This window comes from Pseudonaja textilis, chromosome 8 (genome assembly GCF_049901715.1).
Source record: "Pseudonaja textilis isolate UNSWEBS1 chromosome 8, rPseTex1.2, whole genome shotgun sequence".
Lineage (NCBI taxonomy): Eukaryota > Metazoa > Chordata > Lepidosauria > Squamata > Elapidae > Pseudonaja > Pseudonaja textilis.
The window spans coordinates 4,777,386-4,797,802 of NC_141997.1; positions in this window are offsets into that span (position 1 = coordinate 4,777,386).

Sequence of the window (20,417 nt, forward strand, 5' to 3'; positions counted from 1 at the left end):
TTTCTCTATGTTGCCTGTTACTTCCTTGCCGTCTTCTCTCTTTAGTGGACTGACTATTTCCTTGATTTCCTGTTATTTATATGTTGGAAGAAACTTTTTTTAATTCTCTTTGACTTTTGTTGCAAGTCTTTGTTCTGAGCCTTTACCTACCTGACTTCGTCTTTGCAAATTATGGCTATCTGCTGATATTCTGCCTTAGTTATGTGTCCACTTTCCATTTTTTGTACTTGATCTTTTTGTCTTTCAATTTGCCAGAGAGATCTTTGTGCAGCAATGCTGGTTTCTTCTTGGATTTCTTTCTTTCTTTTTCTTCTTCTTTTCTTTCTCAGTGGTATTGTGCTGGTCTTGGCTTCTATGATCGTACTTTTCAGAGTTTTCCAAGATTCTTGAGTTGTTTTTCCCTTTAGGATTTTCATCCGTGGAATCTTTCCCAAGTTCTCTCTAAATTTATTAAAATCAGCTCTTTTAAAATCTAAGACTCTGGTGGCATTATGTTCTATTGCTTGTGTTTGTGTTATGTTGAATTCTAGTATGACATGGTCACACTCACCCTAGGTTCTTGCAGTTTCAACTCCCTCTTATCACTTCTTCTCTGTTTGTAAGAATTAAGTCCAGTATGGCTGTCCCTCTAGTTTCATCCTCTACCTTTTGGACAACAAAGTTGTCAGCTAGGTTGGTTAGGAACCTATTTGATTTCTCACTTGGTGCAGAACTAATTTTCCAATTGATATCAAGAACATTCTAGTGTTCTGACCCAAACCTTGTTCCAAGGAAACAAACACGAAACAGAGGTAACAGAAAAACCAAAGCCAAATGCCATACATGTAAGTACCCACGAAAACTTAAGAAAACATATATATATATGTATGTATGTATGTATGTATGTATGTTGTGACTCCGGAGTTGGAATCTGTTCCGTTGGCAGATGTGAGCTCAAACGAAGAGGAAATGGCAGTGAATTATGAGCCGGCACTGTTGAGCGATTTGGATTGTAGTCAGGATGAGGAAATGGATTTAACTAGGAGAGACGAACCTGATTTAATAGAGCTGTCAGGACCTTCAACCTCCTCTGATTCTTCTCCTCTGACTGAGCAACAGCCGGGAATAGCTAACCAGGAACACTTGCGAGAGTTTTCTAGTGGGGAGGAGTCTTTGGAAAGAACCTGGTTAGATGTGAGAAACAGACGTAGGATGAGGCGTCAATCTCAATTAGGAAGGAGGCGTCGAGCCAGTGACTAATTAAGGAGATTAACACGCCCCATAGAGGATAAAAGGAAACGGCTTGGCTGGTGAGCTTTGCCAGAAGCAAAGTGATTTATGGGAGTGAACACACGGAGAGAACTCTTTGAGGCTTTGGGATTTATAGCCACGTCAGGTTTGCCTGACAGAGTTTGGATTTATTGCTAAGGACTGAAAACCCTTCCACAGTCCTTTTGGGAGAGTTTGCTTTTTGGTTTGTGAACTGCTTGTTTCGTTTTGCCCTCCTGCATTTAAAGGGGAGACATAACATTTTTGCTTCTGGCCAAACAAACCATCTTTCAACCAAGATGGATTCAACTCAACTGCAGCGGTTGGTGGAGCAGCAACAGCAACAAATAAACCAACTGCTACAGAGTAACCAGACCCTCCAAAACCAGGTAACTCAGTTGGTGAATCATATTTCAAGTTTGCAAATTCCTGCTGCTCCTTCAGCCCCTCCCTTGAGGAAAAGCCTGGTATCCATGCCGGAGAAATTTTCAGGACAAATGGACATGTTTCCGTCATTTTGGGGGCAGTGTCAGTTATTTATGTCCTTGAGACCTGAAGACTTTCCAAATGACCGGGCTAAGGTAGGATTTATTATTAGCCTTTTGTCTGGGCAGGCTGCCAAATGGGCTACTCCCTTGTTAACTCAAGATAGTCCTTTATTAGATAATTTTCAGGGTTTTCAGCAACAAGGGTTATGTTTGAAAACCCAATTAAAACTCAAACTGTGGCAAGACGGTTATGGGACATTTATCAGGGGAAACGCCCCCTGCAGGAATATATTGCAGAATTTCATTTGCTTTGTATGGATTCCACCTGGAACGAATCGGCTCACATGGATGCGTTTCAGGAGGGCTTGGCAGATAACATTAAAGATGGGTTAGTGCATGCGGAGCGGGCTGCAACTTTGGATGCACTAGTAACACAGTGTTTGCGAATTGAAGCCCGCTTACAACAGCACAGAAGCAAACGGCCCATTGTGGAACCATCTTCTCTTCCTCGTTTACAAACCACGCCACCGAAAGTTTCTCAAACTATGGTTAAGACTGAGGAGCCGATGGAGTTGGGTGCACTCCACCCTCATTTAACGGTGCGAGAACATTCTAGAAGGTTACAGGAAGGCTTGTGCCTTTATTGTGGGGGTTCAGGACATTTTTCTAATTCCTGCAAACGGAGAGGGACCCGCAAACCTGTGCCTGAATCCATTCCTGGCCCATCAGGAAACGGGGTAGGCCCGACCTCGGGGAAACCCTAGGTCGGGCACGTTCCACACCCCCACCCCAAATTGCTGAAATGAATCCTGGGCCTCCTCGAATCTTTTTACAGTCCCTGAAGGAGGGAATTCCCGCTGTTGCGTTGGTGGACCCAGGGGCTACAACCAGCTTTATGGACTGGGCTTTTGCTACGCACTATGAGATCCCATTGATTGCTGTGGAACCACCCATTAAGGTGGAAACCGTGGATGGGCATGAGCTCAAGTCTGGGCCCATTCGTTTCGCCACCCAGCCAGTGCGTATGGTCATTGGGGATCACGAGGAGGCGATAAGTTTTTATATCACCTCGAACCTTCATCTCCCCTTGGTACTCGGCGTGTCCTGGCTGCGTTTGCACGATCCGTTGGTGGCCTGGGCGCAGAATGCCATTTCCTTTCCAAGTCTCCCATGTGTGGACCATCTGAGACATATCTGCGCTGGCCAGGATATCACCGCCGCTCCTGCTGTTTCCATACCTCCAGAGCTATCAGACTTCTCCAACGTTTTCAGCGAGAAGGACGCGGATCAGTTACCACCGCATCGTGCTTATGATTTTCCTGTAGACCTGATACCAGATGCTCTACTGCCCAAGGGTCGGTTATACTCCATGTCGGAGCCTGAGTTGGCTGCACTTCGAGAGTTTATAAATAAAAACTTGGCTTGGGGGTTTATTCGACCATCATCGTCTCCTCTTTCGGCTCCCATTCTTTTTGTTAAAACGAAGTCAGGAGAATTACGCTTATGTTGTGATTATCGCCGTCTGAACTCTATCACAGTGAGGAATAGTTATCCTTTGCCGCTCATTCCGGAATTAATGGAGTGGTTGTGGGAGGCTACTATCTTCACTAAACTCGATCTGCGTGGGGCCTACAACCTGGTTCGGATGCGCAAGGGGGATGAGTGGAAGATGGCGTTTGGCACTCGTTATGGTCATTTCGAGTACACCGTCATGCCATTTGGTCTGACCAACTCTCCCGCGGTATTCCAGCATTTGATGAACGACATTTTTCGGAATATGCTGGATAGGTTTGTCGTGGTGTATCTGGCCGACATTTTGATCTACTCCCAGTCCAGGGATCACCACCTTCATCAGGTCCGTCAAGTGCTGCAGCATCTTCGGGAGCATAAGCTCTATGCGAAACTGGAGAAGTGTTTCTTTTTTCAATCTTCAATAGAGTTTTTAGGGCATATCATCTCTCCTGAGGGCATCGCTATGGACCATAAAAAAATTGAGGCCTTGTATAGTTGGGAAGCCCCTCAATGAGTAAAGGACGTGCAACGTCTTCTGGGGTTCGCCAATTACTATAGGACCTTCATTCCAGGTTTTGCTAAGTTAATGGATCCTATTACTCAGCTCCTTCGTAAGAAGGTCCCGTTCCAGTGGGCGCCTCCACAACAACAGGCTTTTGAAACTTTAAAGAAAGCGTTTGTGGCTGAGCCGATATTGAGGCATCCTGATCCGAATCGTCCATTTGTGGTTGAGACAGATGCCTCTAATGTGGCTATCGGGGCAGTATTGTTGCAAGCTCCAAAGGATGACGCACCTCTTTTCCCTTGCGCATACTATTCTAGGAAGCTCACAGCTTCTGAGCGTAATTATACCATTTGGGAAAAGGAGTTGTTGGCTATTAAGGCTGCATTTGAGACCTGGCAACATTATCTAGAGGGTGCTCGGCATAAGGTGGAGGTTCGGACGGATCACAGAAACTTGGAACATTTATCTACCACCAGGAAGTTGAACCAACGCCAGATCCGGTGGTCATTGTTTTTTGCAAGATTCAATTTTTCCGTCATGTATTTTCCAAGCAGGCAGAATCGGAGAGCAGACGCGTTGTCTAGGAAACCTGAATATCTCGGTCCCGAGGATCCTCTCCCTCCACGAATGGTGTTGCCACCAGAATCCTTGGCTGTGCTTCAAGATCCAGTAGACTTACGGGCTCGAATATGGGAGGCGCAGCGATTAGACGCATGGACGCAGCAGAGAAGGGGGGAAGTTGGACCTGATTCCCCATGGTCTTTTGAAGGGGGCTTGCTTTGACATCGGGGTTTATTGTATGTACCCACCAGGTCGCTTAGAGCTCTCATCATGACGCAATGTCATGACAACCCTGCTGCTGGGCATTTTGATTTCTACAAAACCCTGCACTTAGTCACTCAGACTTTTTAGTGGCCTCGGGTTCATCATGATGTGTTTTCTTACGTCACTTCTTGCATACAATGTCGGCAAGTGAAAGCAGCATCGAGTGCGCCTCCAGGACTCCTGCAACCATTGCCGACTCTGGACAGACCATGGGGAGCGATCTCCATGGACTTTCTCACGCATTTGCCATCCTCGTCGGGTTTCACGACGGTGCTTGTGGTGGTCGATATGCTGACTAAAATGGCGCATTTCATTCCCTGTCGGAAGCTACCATCGGCCCGCACTACTGCTCAGTTATTCTTACAGCATGTTTTTCGTTTACATGGTTTGCCGGATAGGGTGGTTTCAGATCGTGGGGTCCAGTTCACTGCGCAGTTCTGGAAATGGTTAATGTCGGCGTTACAAGTTCAGGTGTGTCTGGCATCAGCGCACCATCCGGAAACTGATGGCGGGACTGAGAAGGTTATTGGCATTCTCACTCAATATTTGAGATGTTTTGTCAATCATCAGCAAAACGATTGGGCAAAATACGTCCCTTTGGCAGAATTTGCCTTTAATAACTCTCAACATACCTCCACTCGTGTAATGCCGTTTTATGCGAATGTGGGCTATCATCCCCGATTTTTTCCGTTAACCATGATGGACTCCACGGTTCCTGAAACACAAGACTTTCTTGAGGAATTACAAGCGGTTCACTGTTTAGTGGTGCAACAACTGAACGGGCGAAGGAAGATTGCAAACGGTTTGCGGACCATTCTCATAGAGCAACGCCTCCATTAGCTGTGGGTGACAAGGTGTGGTTATCCACAAGGCACCTTTGGGTCGATCGTCCAATTAAGAAGCTGGACCATCGTTTCATCAATCCATTCCCAATTGAGGTGGTCATCAACCCTGTGGAGTATCGACTCACCTTGCTGCGCTCCATGCGCATTCATCCCATCTTCCATCGTTCCCTCCTGGTTCCTGACTCCGCGGAATGTCCTCTCCGTGCTCCCGCTGGTGCAGTTTCTCCATCACCATCCATTGAGGAGGCTGATATTGACGACTCAGTAGTCAGCGTTACTGATTCTCGTTGGCTAAAGGGTCGCTTTCAGTATTTAGTTGGAAGGAGAGTGAATGGTTTGGAAGCTTTTTCATGAACGGATGCTTCCACGGTTCATGCACCAGACATTGTTCAGAGGTTCCATGACCGTTTCCCTTCGAAACCGCATCCGGATCGTCAGATTCGGGGGAAGGGCCCTGCGGTGAGGGATAGTGTTGTGACTCCGGAGTTGGAATCTGTTCCGTTGGCAGATGTGAGCTCAAGCAAAGAAGAAATGGCAGTAAATTATGAGCCGGCACTGTTGAGCGATTTGGATTGTAGTCAGGATGAGGAAATGGATTTAACTAGGAGAGATGAACCTGATTTAATAGAGCTGTCAGGACCTTCGACCTCCTCTGATTCTTCTCCTCTGGCTGGGCAACAGCCGGGAATAGCTAACCAGGAACACTTGCGAGAGTTTTCTAGTGGGGAGGAGTCTTTGGAAAGAACCTGGTTAGATGTGAGAAACAGACGTAGGATGAGGCGTCAATCTCAATTAGGAAGGAGGCGTCAAGCCAGTGACTAATTAAGGAGATTAACATGTCCTCATAGAGGATAAAAGGAAACGGCTTGGCTGGTGAGCTTTGCCAGAAGCAAAGTGATTTATGGGAGTGAACACACGGAGAGAACTCTTTGAGGCTTTGGGATTTATAGCCACGTCAGGTTTGCCAGACAGAGTTTGGATTTATTGCTAAGGACTGAAAACCCTTCCACAGTCCTTTTGGGAGAGTTTGCTTTTTGGTTTGTGAACTGCTTGTTTCGTTTTGCCCTCCTGCATTTAAAGGGGAGACATAACATTTTTGCTTCTGGCCAAACAAACCATCTTTCAACCAAGATGGATTCAACTCAACTGCAGCGGTTGGTGGAGCAGCAACAGCAACAAATAAACCAACTGCTACAGAGTAACCAGACCCTCCAAAACCAGGTAACTCAGTTGGTGAATCATATTTCAAGTTTGCAAATTCCTGCTGCTCCTTCAGCCCCTCCCTTGAGGAAAAGCCTGGTATCCATGCCAGAGAAATTTTCAGGACAAATGGACATGTTTCCGTCATTTTGGGGGCAGTGTCAGTTATTTATGTCCTTGAGACCTGAAGACTTTCCAAATGACCGGGCTAAGGTAGGATTTATTATTAGCCTTTTGTCTGGGCAGGCTGCCAAATGGGCTACTCCCTTGTTAACTCAAGATAGTCCTTTATTAGACAATTTTCAGGGTTTTCAGCAACAAGGGTTATGTTTGAAAACCCAATTAAAACTCAAACTGTGGCAAGACGGCTTGGCAGATAACATCAAAGATGAGTTAGTGCATGCGGAGCGGGCTGCAACTTTGGATGCACTAGTAACACAGTGTTTGCGAATTGAAGCCCGCTTACAACAGCACAGAAGCAAACGGCCCATTGTGGAACCATCTTCTCTTCCTCGTTTACAAACCACGCCACCGAAAGTTTCTCAAACTATGGTTAAGACTGAGGAGCCGATGGAGTTGGGTGCACTCCACCCTCATTTAACGGTGCGAGAACATTCTAGAAGGTTACAGGAAGGCTTGTGCCTTTATTGTGGGGGTTCAGGACATTTTGCTAATTCCTGCAAATGGAGAGGGACCCGCAAACCTGTGCCTGAATCCATTCCTGGCCCATCAGGAAACGGGGTAGGCCCGACCTCGGGGAAACCCTAGGTCGGGCACGTTCCACACCCCCACCCCAAATTGCTGAAATGAATCCTGGGCCTCCTCGAATCTTTTTACAGTCCCTGAAGGAGGGAATTCCCGCTGTTGCGTTGGTGGACCCAGGGGCTACAACCAGCTTTATGGACTGGGCTTTTGCTACGCACTATGAGATCCCATTGATTGCTGTGGAACCACCCATTAAGGTGGAAACCGTGGATGGGCATGAGCTCAAGTCTGGGCCCATTCGTTTCGCCACCCAGCCAGTGCGTATGGTCATTGGGGATCACGAGGAGGCGATAAGTTTTTATATCACCTCGAACCTTCATCTCCCCTTGGTACTCGGCGTGTCCTGGCTGCGTTTGCACGATCCGTTGGTGGCCTGGGCGCAGAATGCCATTTCCTTTCCAAGTCTCCCATGTGTGGACCATCTGAGACATATCTGCGCTGGCCAGGATATCACCGCCGCTCCTGCTGTTTCCATACCTCCAGAGCTATCAGACTTCTCCAACGTTTTCAGCGAGAAGGACGCGGATCAGTTACCACCGCATCGTGCTTATGATTTTCCTGTAGACCTGATACCAGATGCTCTACTGCCCAAGGGTCGGTTATACTCCATGTCGGAGCCTGAGTTGGCTGCACTTTGAGAGTTTATAAATAAAAACTTGGCTTGGGGGTTTATTCGACCATCATCGTCTCCTCTTTCGGCTCCCATTCTTTTTGTTAAAACGAAGTCAGGAGAATTACGCTTATGTTGTGATTATCGCCGTCTGAACTCTATCACAGTGAGGAATAGTTATCCTTTGCCGCTCATTCCGGAATTAATGGAGTGGTTGTGGGAGGCTACTATCTTCACTAAACTCGATCTGCGTGGGGCCTACAACCTGGTTCGGATGCGCAAGGGGATGAGTGGAAGATGGCGTTTGGCACTCGTTATGGTCATTTCGAGTACACCGTCATGCCATTTGGTCTGACCAACTCTCCCGCGGTATTCCAGCATTTGATGAACGACATTTTTCGGAATATGCTGGATAGGTTTGTCGTGGTGTATCTGGCCGACATTTTGATCTACTCCCAGTCCAGGGATCACCACCTTCATCAGGTCCGTCAAGTGCTGCAGCATCTTCGGGAGCATAAGCTCTATGCGAAACTGGAGAAGTGTTTCTTTTTCAATCTTCAATAGAGTTTTTAGGGCATATCATCTCTCCTGAGGGCATCGCTATGGACCATAAAAAAATTGAGGCCTTGTATAGTTGGGAAGCCCCTCAATGAGTAAAGGACGTGCAACGTCTTCTGGGGTTCGCCAATTACTATAGGACCTTCATTCCAGGTTTTGCTAAGTTAATGGATCCTATTACTCAGCTCCTTCGTAAGAAGGTCCGTTCCAGTGGGCGCCTCCACAACAACAGGCTTTTGAAACTTTAAAGAAAGCGTTTGTGGCTGAGCCGATATTGAGGCATCCTGATCCGAATCGTCCATTTGTGGTTGAGACAGATGCCTCTAATGTGGCTATCGGGGCAGTATTGTTGCAAGCTCCAAAGGATGACGCACCTCTTTTCCCTTGCGCATACTATTCTAGGAAGCTCACAGCTTCTGAGCGTAATTATACCATTTGGGAAAAGGAGTTGTTGGCTATTAAGGCTGCATTTGAGACCTGGCAACATTATCTAGAGGGTGCTCGGCATAAGGTGGAGGTTCGGACGGATCACAGAAACTTGGAACATTTATCTACCACCAGGAAGTTGAACCAACGCCAGATCCGGTGGTCATTGTTTTTGCAAGATTCAATTTTTCCGTCATGTATTTTCCAAGCAGGCAGAATCGGAGAGCAGACGCGTTGTCTAGGAAACCTGAATATCTCAGTCCCGAGGATCCTCTCCCTCCACGAATGGTGTTGCCACCAGAATCCTTGGCTGTGCTTCAAGATCCAGTAGACTTACGGGCTCGAATATGGGAGGCGCAGCGATTAGGCGCATGGACGCAGCAGAGAAGGGGGAAGTTGGACCTGATTCCCCATGGTCTTTTGAAGGGGCTTGCTTTTGACATCGGGGTTTATTGTATGTACCCACCAGGTCGCTTAGAGCTCTCATCATGACGCAATGTCATGACAACCCTGCTGCTGGGCATTTTGATTTCTACAAAACCCTGCACTTAGTCACTCAGACTTTTTAGTGGCCTCGGGTTCATCATGATGTGTTTTCTTACGTCACTTCTTGCATACAATGTCGGCAAGTGAAAGCAGCATCGAGTGCGCCTCCAGGACTCCTGCAACCATTGCCGACTCTGGACAGACCATGGGGAGCGATCTCCATGGACTTTCTCACGCATTTGCCATCCTCGTCGGGTTTCACGACGGTGCTTGTGGTGGTCGATATGCTGACTAAAATGGCGCATTTCATTCCCTGTCGGAAGCTACCATCGGCCGCACTCGGCTCAGTTATTCTTACAGCATGTTTTTCGTTTACATGGTTTGCCGGATAGGGTGGTTTCAGATCGTGGGGTCCAGTTCACTGCGCAGTTCTGGAAATGGTTAATGTCGGCGTTACAAGTTCAGGTGTGTCTGGCATCAGCGCACCATCCGGAAACTGATGGCGGGACTGAGAAGGTTATTGGCATTCTCACTCAATATTTGAGATGTTTTGTCAATCATCAGCAAAACGATTGGGCAAAATACGTCCCTTTGGCAGAATTTGCCTTTAATAACTCTCAACATACCTCCACTCGTGTAATGCCGTTTTATGCGAATGTGGGCTATCATCCCGATTTTTCCGTTAACCATGATGGACTCCACGGTTCCTGAAACACAAGACTTTCTTGAGGAATTACAAGCGGTTCACTGTTTAGTGGTGCAACAACTGAAGCAGGCGAAGGAAGATTGCAAAGCGGTTTGCGGACCATTCTCATAGAGCAACGCCTCCATTAGCTGTGGGTGACAAGGTGTGGTTATCCACAAGGCACCTTTGGGTCGATCGTCCAATTAAGAAGCTGGACCATCGTTTCATCAATCCATTCCCAATTGAGGTGGTCATCAACCCTGTGGAGTATCGACTCACCTTGCTGCGCTCCATGCGCATTCATCCCATCTTCCATCGTTCCCTCCTGGTTCCTGACTCCGCGGAATGTCCTCTCCGTGCTCCCGCTGGTGCAGTTTCTCCATCACCATCCATTGAGGAGGCTGATATTGATGACTCAGTAGTCAGCGTTACTGATTCTCGTTGGCTAAAGGGTCGCTTTCAGTATTTAGTTGGAAGGAGAGTGAATGGTTTGGAAGCTTTTTCATGAACGGATGCTTCCACGGTTCATGCACCAGACATTGTTCAGAGGTTCCATGACCGTTTCCCTTGAAACCGCATCCGGATCGTCAGATTCGGGGGAAGGGCCCTGCGGTGAGGGATAGTGTTGTGACTCCGGAGTTGGAATCTGTTCCGTTGGCAGATGTGAGCTCAAGCAAAGAAGAAATGGCAGTAAATTATGAGCCGGCACTGTTGAGCGATTTGGATTGTAGTCAGGATGAGGAAATGGATTTAACTAGGAGAGATGAACCTGATTTAATAGAGCTGTCAGGACCTTCGACCTCCTCTGATTCTTCTCCTCTGGCTGGGCAACAGCCGGGAATAGCTAACCAGGAACACTTGCGAGAGTTTTCTAGTGGGGAGGAGTCTTTGGAAAGAACCTGGTTAGATGTGAGAAACAGACGTAGGATGAGGCGTCAATCTCAATTAGGAAGGAGGCGTCAAGCCAGTGACTAATTAAGGAGATTAACATGTCCTCATAGAGGATAAAAGGAAACGGCTTGGCTGGTGAGCTTTGCCAGAAGCAAAGTGATTTATGGGAGTGAACACACGGAGAGAACTCTTTGAGGCTTTGGGATTTATAGCCACGTCAGGTTTGCCGGACAGAGTTTGGATTTATTGCTAAGGACTGAAAACCCTTCCACAGTCCTTTTGGGAGAGTTTGCTTTTTGGTTTGTGAACTGCCTGTTTCGTTTTGCCCTCCTGCATTTAAAGGGGAGACATAATATATATATATATATATATATATATGGATCATTGGTTGTTCGGGTTTTCTCCCGCGTAAGATTCAAAGTGTCAAAAGCAAGAGCCAAAGACAGAGGCCTGATGATGATGAATGAGACTTCATCGAACGTTGCCTAGACACTTTGAATCTTACGCGGAGAAATCCGAACAATCAATGATCACATACAAATAGCGAGAACCTCAGAAAAAACAATATATATATATATATATATATATATATATATATATATATATATATATATATATATATATATATATATATATATATATATGTGTTTTCTGAGGTTCTGCAGTATTTGTGTGTGGATCTTTGGTTATTCGGGTTTTCTCCTGCGTAAGATTGGCAGTATCTAGGCAATGTTTCGATGAAGTCTCATTCATCTTCTTCAGGCTTGTGTCTTCGGCTCTGTGCTTCTCAGAGTGATGTGAGCTTGCAGCTGCTTCTTCCTTTTAACTGCTAGTGGGGGTGTGACTTGATTGGGTGGGGGCTTGGCTGTGTTCTGATTGGGTGGGTGTGTGTTCTCATTGGTAGGGGGTTTGGCTGTGTCCTGATTGGTTGAGGGGTTGGTTGTGTTCTGATTGGCTGGAGGCGTGTTCTGTTCAGGTGGGGGCTTGGTTGTGCTCAGGTTAGTCTTAGTTGCTGGGGGATTTGAGCTGGTGAACTGTGATGGCTGCTGTTTGGCTTCGAGTTCGTGGTCGTGCCGCATCTTCATGGTGGGTGTCAGTTTGCTTCATGGATGGCTCGGAGGGGTTTGAAGTGGGTAGTGATGCAGCTGCAGTGCGGCTTCTGGTCCGTGGTCGTATCTCATCTTCTGTATGGGTGTGAGTCTGCTTTCTGCGTGGAAGTGTGGTGATGGCATCTTGTGTGGCCCTCATGGGTGTGGGTCTGGTGTCATTCTTCATGTTAGGTACACGTCTGTTCATGAGGGCGGGTTTCCAAATGGCTGGTAGGTGGGAGGTGTCATCTCATTTATTCATGCTGTGTGGGCATTTTTCTATCTCTATGGCTTCTCTGATTATTCTGCTGTTGAAGTGTTCGGTTTTGGCGATAGTTCTGGTATTTTTAAAGTCAATCTCATGTCCTGTGGCTTTGAGGTGTTGGACCAGGGAAGAGGTCGGTTCTTCTTTTTTGATTGAGTTCTTGTGTTCTTCAATGCGTGCACTTATTCTTCTGTTAGTTTGTCCAATGTATGTGGTGGGGCAGGCAGTGCAAGGGATTTCGTATACTCCTTGGTTTTCTAATTCGATTTTGTCTTTGGGGTTTCTTAGGATGGTGGATATTTTTCTGTTTGTGCAGAATGCTGTTTTAATGTTGTGTTTTTGGAGGATCTTGCTGATTTTGTCTGTAGTGCCTTTTATATATGGGAGAAGGGCTTTGCCGTTCTCTTGTTCTCTGTCTTGGATTTTGGTTGGGGTTTCTTTTTGGATTAGGTGGGTAATCTTTCTTTGGAATCCATTGGCTGTTAGTACGTTGGTGAGAGTGTGTAGTTTGGTTTTTAGGTGTTGTTCATCGGCTAAGCATTTTGTTCTGGAGATGAGTGTCTCGGCTACGGAATTGATCTGTGCTGGGTTCTGGTGTAGATAGCGGTTTGTATGTGTTTTCTTCTGGTAGATGGTGTATCCTAGGGAGCCATTGGATTTTTTGTATACCAAGACATCTAGGAAGGGAAACTGAACAACTTCCTCACACACCTCAACAGCCTACACCCCAAAATACAATTGACACCCCAAAATACAATTGATTGTTGGCTTCTGTTTCCATGGTGAATTGTATTTTGGGGTGTAGGCTATTGAGGTGTGTGAGGAAGTTGTTCAGTTTTTCTTTCCCATGTGGCCAGATTATGAAGGTGTCATCTACGTATCTGAGCCAGAGTTTGGGTTTGTGATTGTATTTTTCTAGAGCTTGTGTTTCAAAGTGTTCCATGTAGAGGTTTGCGATGACACCCCTCATGAGAGGGGTGATCCCATGGGTGCTCCTTCTATTTGTTTGTATTTTTGTCCATTGTAGGTGAAGTATGTATTGGATAGGCAGTGGTTGGTCAGATCTAGGATGTGCTTGGGGGGGGGGGGTGTATTTGTTTTTGCCATCCCAGAGGCCTGGGGAAAACCTCCAGACTTTTGGGAAGGCAAAAATGGCCTCCCCCAGTTTCTGGAGGCTCACCAAAAGCCAGAATCAGGAAGTTCTGGTAGGCCATGTCCACCATGGCCATGCCTATCCAGCAACTGTGCAGCCAACCAGTTGCCGGGATTTTTGAATTTATAATGAAACTGTTTTACCAACTTATCCACTTTGACATCCTAACTCTTTACCCAGGTAGCTTCAGACAAAGGGTACCCCTTCCAATGTACTAAACACTGTAGCCGGCCTCTATATAACATAGAATCCAGAAATTTTTTTTACTTCATAATGGGTTTTCCCTTGTATTACAACTGGTTTGGTGGGAGCAGCTTTCTGAGGTCTAAACCTTGAACTGACAGCTGGCTTTAACAAAGTACTGTGAAAGATGGTGTATTTTTCCTAACATTCTAGGGAGGTTAAGTTGGATAGTTATCAAATGTTTCACTTTCACTATGGGGAAAGGTCCCAGACACTTTGGTCCTAATTTTCTACTAGGCAGTCTCAACTTAAGGTACTTGGTTGACAAATAAACTCGGTCTTTTACCTGGAATGGAGGCTGAGGAGAACTATGTTTATCAGCCTGCTTTTTATACTCCTCAGCTGCTTCCACTAGAGCCTTTTTCATAGTCTCCCAACCCATTTTTAATGAATCCATCCATTCTGTTAAAGACATGGAGGAGGGTGGTTCTATGGGCAATTCTGGCATGGGAACAAATTCCGTGCCACTCGTGATCTGAAAAGGAATCAATCCTATGCTACTGCATTGTTATAAGCCCCTTCTGCAAATGGTAATAAGTCCGCCCAGTTCTCTTGCTGGTAATCTACATAACATCTGAGATATTGTTCCACCACAGTGTTTGAACATTCAGTGGCTTCATTCATAGTTAAATGAAAAGCAGAGCTAAGTCCTTGGGATGATCTAAAACATTTCAAGAATTCCCTCCAAAACTTTGTGGTGAATTGGATGCCTCTGTCTGATATTATTCGCTATGGCGCTCCTTGAAGCCAGTATATTTATTTCACAAAGATCTTAGCCAGTTTTTAGCTGAAGGTAATCCAGAGCAAGTGGTGAAATGGGCTTGCTTAGAGAATAAGTCAATCACAGTCCAAATTACTGTACTGCCTCCACTTTCTGGAAGTTCAACTATCCATGGGTGCTACTCCTGTGTCAGTTATTTGGGATTACTGTCTTTTTTGCATTTGAGAGATTTGACATTAGCGGTTATGGTATATGAGTATATTTAGAGGATAAGAATAGAGAGAAAAGGGATAATGACAAGTGTTCTGAGTGTGATTAGAACTGGCAAAAAAAATAACTTCTACACCACCAACACTGGCTGCTTCAAGCCCATCACATCAAAGAATAATAGATACTATATTTCAAGAAAAAAAGGTGAATACATCCCAAAAACGAATACAAATGGTGTTTCTGTCCATTCAGGAGGCCATGGCAAAGAACCACAATGAGATGAAGAGTGATTTGGGAGAAGTGAAGGGAGATTTAGGAGAAACGAAGGAACAGATTCATAACATGGACAAGAGACTAGGGAATTTTCAGCAGATGATAACAAAAAATGAACAAAGAAACCAAAAAATAGAGGAGAAATCAGAAGAAGCTGAGAAAAAGTAAATAAGATAAATAAAAAACTAACAGAAGCCAATAAAGATCTAGAAGACAGAATTATAATGTTGAAGATGGAAAAGGTGGCCTACTTTTTAAGATTCCAGAACATAGAAGAGGATAAAGAGGAAAATCTCCCAGATAAGAGTTCTTGGCAAGCGCTTTAAATGTTGAAAGACTTTGGAAAATGGGCGCAGAAATAGATGAAACAATCAGACTAAATATGATGTGAGAAGATATAAACTACCAAGAGACGTACATGTTAGACTTCTAAAAAAAACAAGAAGAGATAAAATACTTTAAAAGGTAAGAGATGAACCACTGCAATACAGAGGGAAAGAAGCTGTGGTTTTGAAGCAGATCCTTAGAAGGATACAAGAACTGAGAAAGCAATATCACTTTCTGACTGCAAAATTGATTAAAAGAGATGTAAACTTTAGATTGTTGATACCAGAGGGAATACTAGTTAACTGAGATGGAAAAAGCTATAGATCGGACTCAATAATTAAAGTACTGAAATTTTATGACAATTATTTTAGATCGAATGATGGACAAGAAGCACAAGGAGAAATGGAATGCAGAAGCAAGATGAACCAATAAGAGAGGAGAGGAGTATACAGCAAGAAGAAAGTGAAATGGAGAAAGTAGAATGAGAAGGACAAGAACAAAAGACCAGAGACAAATAAGGACAAGTAGAAAAATAAGACCTATTTATATTTAAGGAAGATGGAAGAGAAAATTGAGATGCTCTCAATCAACATAAATTGATTGAATTCCCCCATGAAAATGAGAAATATCTACACATGATTACAAAACTTAAAATTAGATATAATTTATTTATAAGAAATGCTTATTAAAAAAACAGCACGGTAAACTATTGGAATATCCAAAAATTGGGAAATTATACTCTTCATTAGCACAACAAAAGAAAAGAGGGCTGTCTTTATATAATAAGGAAACAATAAATTCTAAATTGATATACACAGTTGAAGAAGGAAGAGTTCTGATGGTGGAAGTAGTGATAAACCAAAGACAGATACTCTTGATAGCAATATACGTGCCAAATAATAAACAAGAAGAATTCTATTAAAACTCCATAAGAAGATAATGGATATGGAATATGAAAATATTTGTGCGGTAGGAGATTTCAATGCAATTGTAGATACAAACTATAGAAGTAGCAATTCAGGAAAAAAGCAAGGAAGACTTTACTGAAGGCTTTCTTAAAATGATAGAGGAAACTTATATCCAGGATATATAGCGAGAAATAAATCCAGGGAAAAACCAGTGTACATTTTATTCAAATAGGCATAAATCATGGTCCAGAATTGACATGATATGGATGTCACTGGAAATGAGAACAAATGGATTCCTACCTAAAAGACAAATTAAGAATAACCTATGATTTATTTTAGATATGCTGGAATATTATGAAGTACACTCTGAAATATAAATGGCGTTGATTTTTCTAGATGCACAGAAAGTATTTGATAATGTAAATAGGCAATTTATGTTCCAACAATTAGAATGTATGCACTGTGGTGAGAAGTTTATAAACACGATTAAGACAATATATTCCAAACAATTGGCAAAAGTGATAGTGAATGGGGACTCAGCAGCAAATTTTAATATAAAAAAAGGCACAAGACAAGGATGCCCGCTATCCCCATTACTATTTATATTAACACTGGAAGTGCTAAATAGAAACATTAGACAAGATCCAGAAATAAAAAAGAGAAAAATACAAACTACAAGCCTTTGATTTAGTATTTGTACTAGAAGAACCACTGGAAACTGGTCCTAAGCTAATAGGGAAAATAGAGGAATATGGAGAAGTGGCAGGACTGAGAATAAATAAATAAAAAACAAAAATACTAGTTAAGCTTACAGATAAACAGAAAACTGAATTGACAAAAATAGACCTTCAGGTAGTTAAGAAAGTAAAATACTTGGGAATTTACATAAGAGCTAGATGTGTAACAATCAAAGAAGATAATTATACAAGATTAATATAACAAATAAAAATGGACTTAGAGAAATGGAAAAATTGCAGTTATCAATGGTAGGGAGAATAGCAACTATAAAAATGAATATACTGCCAAAGCTATTGTTTTTGTTTCAAATGATTCCTATAAAGCTAGAGAAAAAATATTTTGATGAACTAAATGCAATAATTTTAAAATTCATATGGCAAGGAAAAAGAGTGAGAATAAGACTGAAAATGATGCATAAATCTAAAAATAATGGGGGCTTTGGTCTTCCAGATTGGAGCACTACTATCAGGCCACGGCACTAACCTGGGTAAAAGAATGAGTAAACTTTAGAAATAGAAGATTGTTGACTTCTGGCTGACATTGCAATGAGATCAGAAGCAGCAAACAGAGGTCTCCATTCCTGTGCTGGCTTCTTGCCATTTATGAGCTCCAAATGGAGCCAAAAGCCACCTCAGAGGGGTGGCAAAGCTAAGGAGAGGGAGCCCGGTGAAGTCCCGGGGGAGAATGCAACTCCCCTGTAGAAACCCAAGCTTGCTCTCTACACCATGACAGAGAGCGGAGCATGCCAAGATGGCTGCTACAAAGTTGGGACAGCCAAAAAACATCTAAGCGCAGCGCTGGAGTGGAGATTGAGAACGGTGTTTGGAGAAGGGTAAGAAGAATCTATTTTATTTGTACTACCTCAAAAGATTATTACAGACAAAAATAAGAATAAAGAATTGTGCTAGTGTCGGATGGAAGAAAGAAGAAATTGGGAAATATAAAGAGTTCAAAAAAAACTTTAAAATTGAAAAGGAATTAATTTGGAAGAATATTAATTTGGAATTGGTGATCAGACAGGATTTGGCATCGAAAGGCATTAATTTGAATGCTGGAAATAATTGTTTGAAAGAGAAATTGGTGAAGCTAAATAAAAAAACAGAAAAAGAATGGCAGTGAAACTGGACTAAAAGTGCCACTTGTTGATGAAAGAAGAATCCTGTAGATCCCTTCAAGCTAATGATTTTATTAAAGGAAGAAATTTAAAAAAGGAATAAAAGAAAGAGATTATAATAAGACTCCTGGAAGTTGAAATATATTATAATCAAAAAGTAAGGCTACAGGAGAATACTACCTCTGGAATGATTGGTGACTTGGTCTGATTATCATTGGGATATAAAGATTTGAGAACATTGACATTTTAAAATAAAAAGGAGACACTGGTTTAAATAAAACAAAACTTACTGGATATTGGACAATTGGAACAATAAGCAATATAAAGATGAGTGATATATGTAAAGAAATAAAGATGGACATTTGAGCCATGAATGAGATGTGGAACAGAATGTTGGATTTATGCTCTAAAATACAGAATATAGAAGAAAATTCAAAAATGGTGATGGTAGTAGTAGATGAAGGAAGAACAAAGAAGGAGGAGGAGCTAGAAGAAACAGGAACCAGTGAAATGGAACAAAAGGAACAACAAATAATACAAAAGAAGAAAAAAGAAGTTGAACATGAGATATATATAATAGACTTTGAGGAATTGGGATTAAGAATAAGAACAAGAAGGAATAATGCTAATGTAATATTGATGGAAATAAGAATTTATAATGGATTAATTAAATAAGATAGAAATGTTTATATAAGATGCAAGTAATTAATAGTTAAGATATGAAAAGAAATATTATGTGGAGTCTGATAGAGAATAGATATAACCATATGATAGGATAATATTTTTAATGAATTATATACTTTCTTATTCATATATATAAGATACTGAGGCAATAATATATGTTTGAACTTATTGGGTAAGAGAAAATATACTTGTGTAAAAATGAGGTGTTAGAGCGAAGGGGACATATAGAAAATAAAATACAAGCAACTGTGGCAAATGTAATATTGGGGCATATAATAGGAGACAATATAAATTAAGATGGAATTTTTAAATGTTTTAAGAATGGTATGAAATTGTAAACATGGTGAGCACAAGAATACATGATTAAGGAAATTAGTAATTGATTAATATATGATTTAAAGATCCTGTTATCCATTTGTATAAGGTAATGAGGATATATTGTTACAGATTTGATAACATAAACCTGGTGATTAAATTAGAGAAAGGATAACAATAAATTAAGATGAAATTTTGAATAATTAATGAAATGATATGAATAAATTAAATTGTAAACATGTAGAATATATGATTAAGGAAGATAGAGAATGAATAAAAATAAAGAGGCTGATACAAAGTAATTTATGAGAATATAAAGATGAAAAATGATAATAGATAATGAAGTGATATTGTAAAGTTGTATTTGTGATTGATTTAAAATGTAAAACACCTGGTCTTCTTTTACTCTGGGCAACAACAGAAGACTATGTGGAATCTCCACCCCTTCCCAGAACAATCACAATGCAAAATCCTTACTCCCATTCTACCCCAGAGTAATCATAATACAAAATCCTCACTCCCACCCTATCCCAAGCAACCACAATTCCCTCCCTAACCAGCTTTACAGCTCCATTCTCCTGCATGCAGGGCAACAAATAAGACCACATAACTAGTTGGAAGGCCTGATTGCACTTTTTTTTTAAAAAAAATTCTTTTTAATATTATAATTCTATCTCCAATTGAACAATGTGTTGTCTGGGTACAAATATCTTTGCTGAACAATAAACAAAATTTGCAACATCATTCGTTACATTGATATTAATTTTACAATATTAAAATAGTAATATTCCACATATTGATTCTACAATATTAAAATAGTAATATTCAACATACTAGTCATAATATTTACTTATCTCTTTTAACATATCTTCTTTATTTTGTTTCCCTGTCTCTAACTTTCATTTTTATTATTTAACCATTGATAAAATAGATCCCATATCATATAATATTCAGTTTGCTCTTTCTCCTTAATTGCCAATGTTAATCTATTCATTTCTGCACATTTTAAACAGCGTCGGCTTTTTACTCAGCCAGAGACCATAGGAGAACTGGCCCAATACCAGCCACTCAACTGGCAGGAGATGAACAACGGATGTCCCCCGTGGCTGGAATGCTACTGTAACCAGCTACCACCCCTTTGCCAGCCGGCTTTCATGCTGCCACCAGCAGAATGCATTTGTCAGGCTACAGAACTTTTCCCATTCAATCAATGAGAATGAACTTCTGAAAACATATCAAAACGTATCAAAAGGAATCCTTTATTGAGATGAGACAATTCATGTAGGGATTAAAAGTAGCGTCTAAGATCTCTCAGTCATGCAGAGATAGATAAG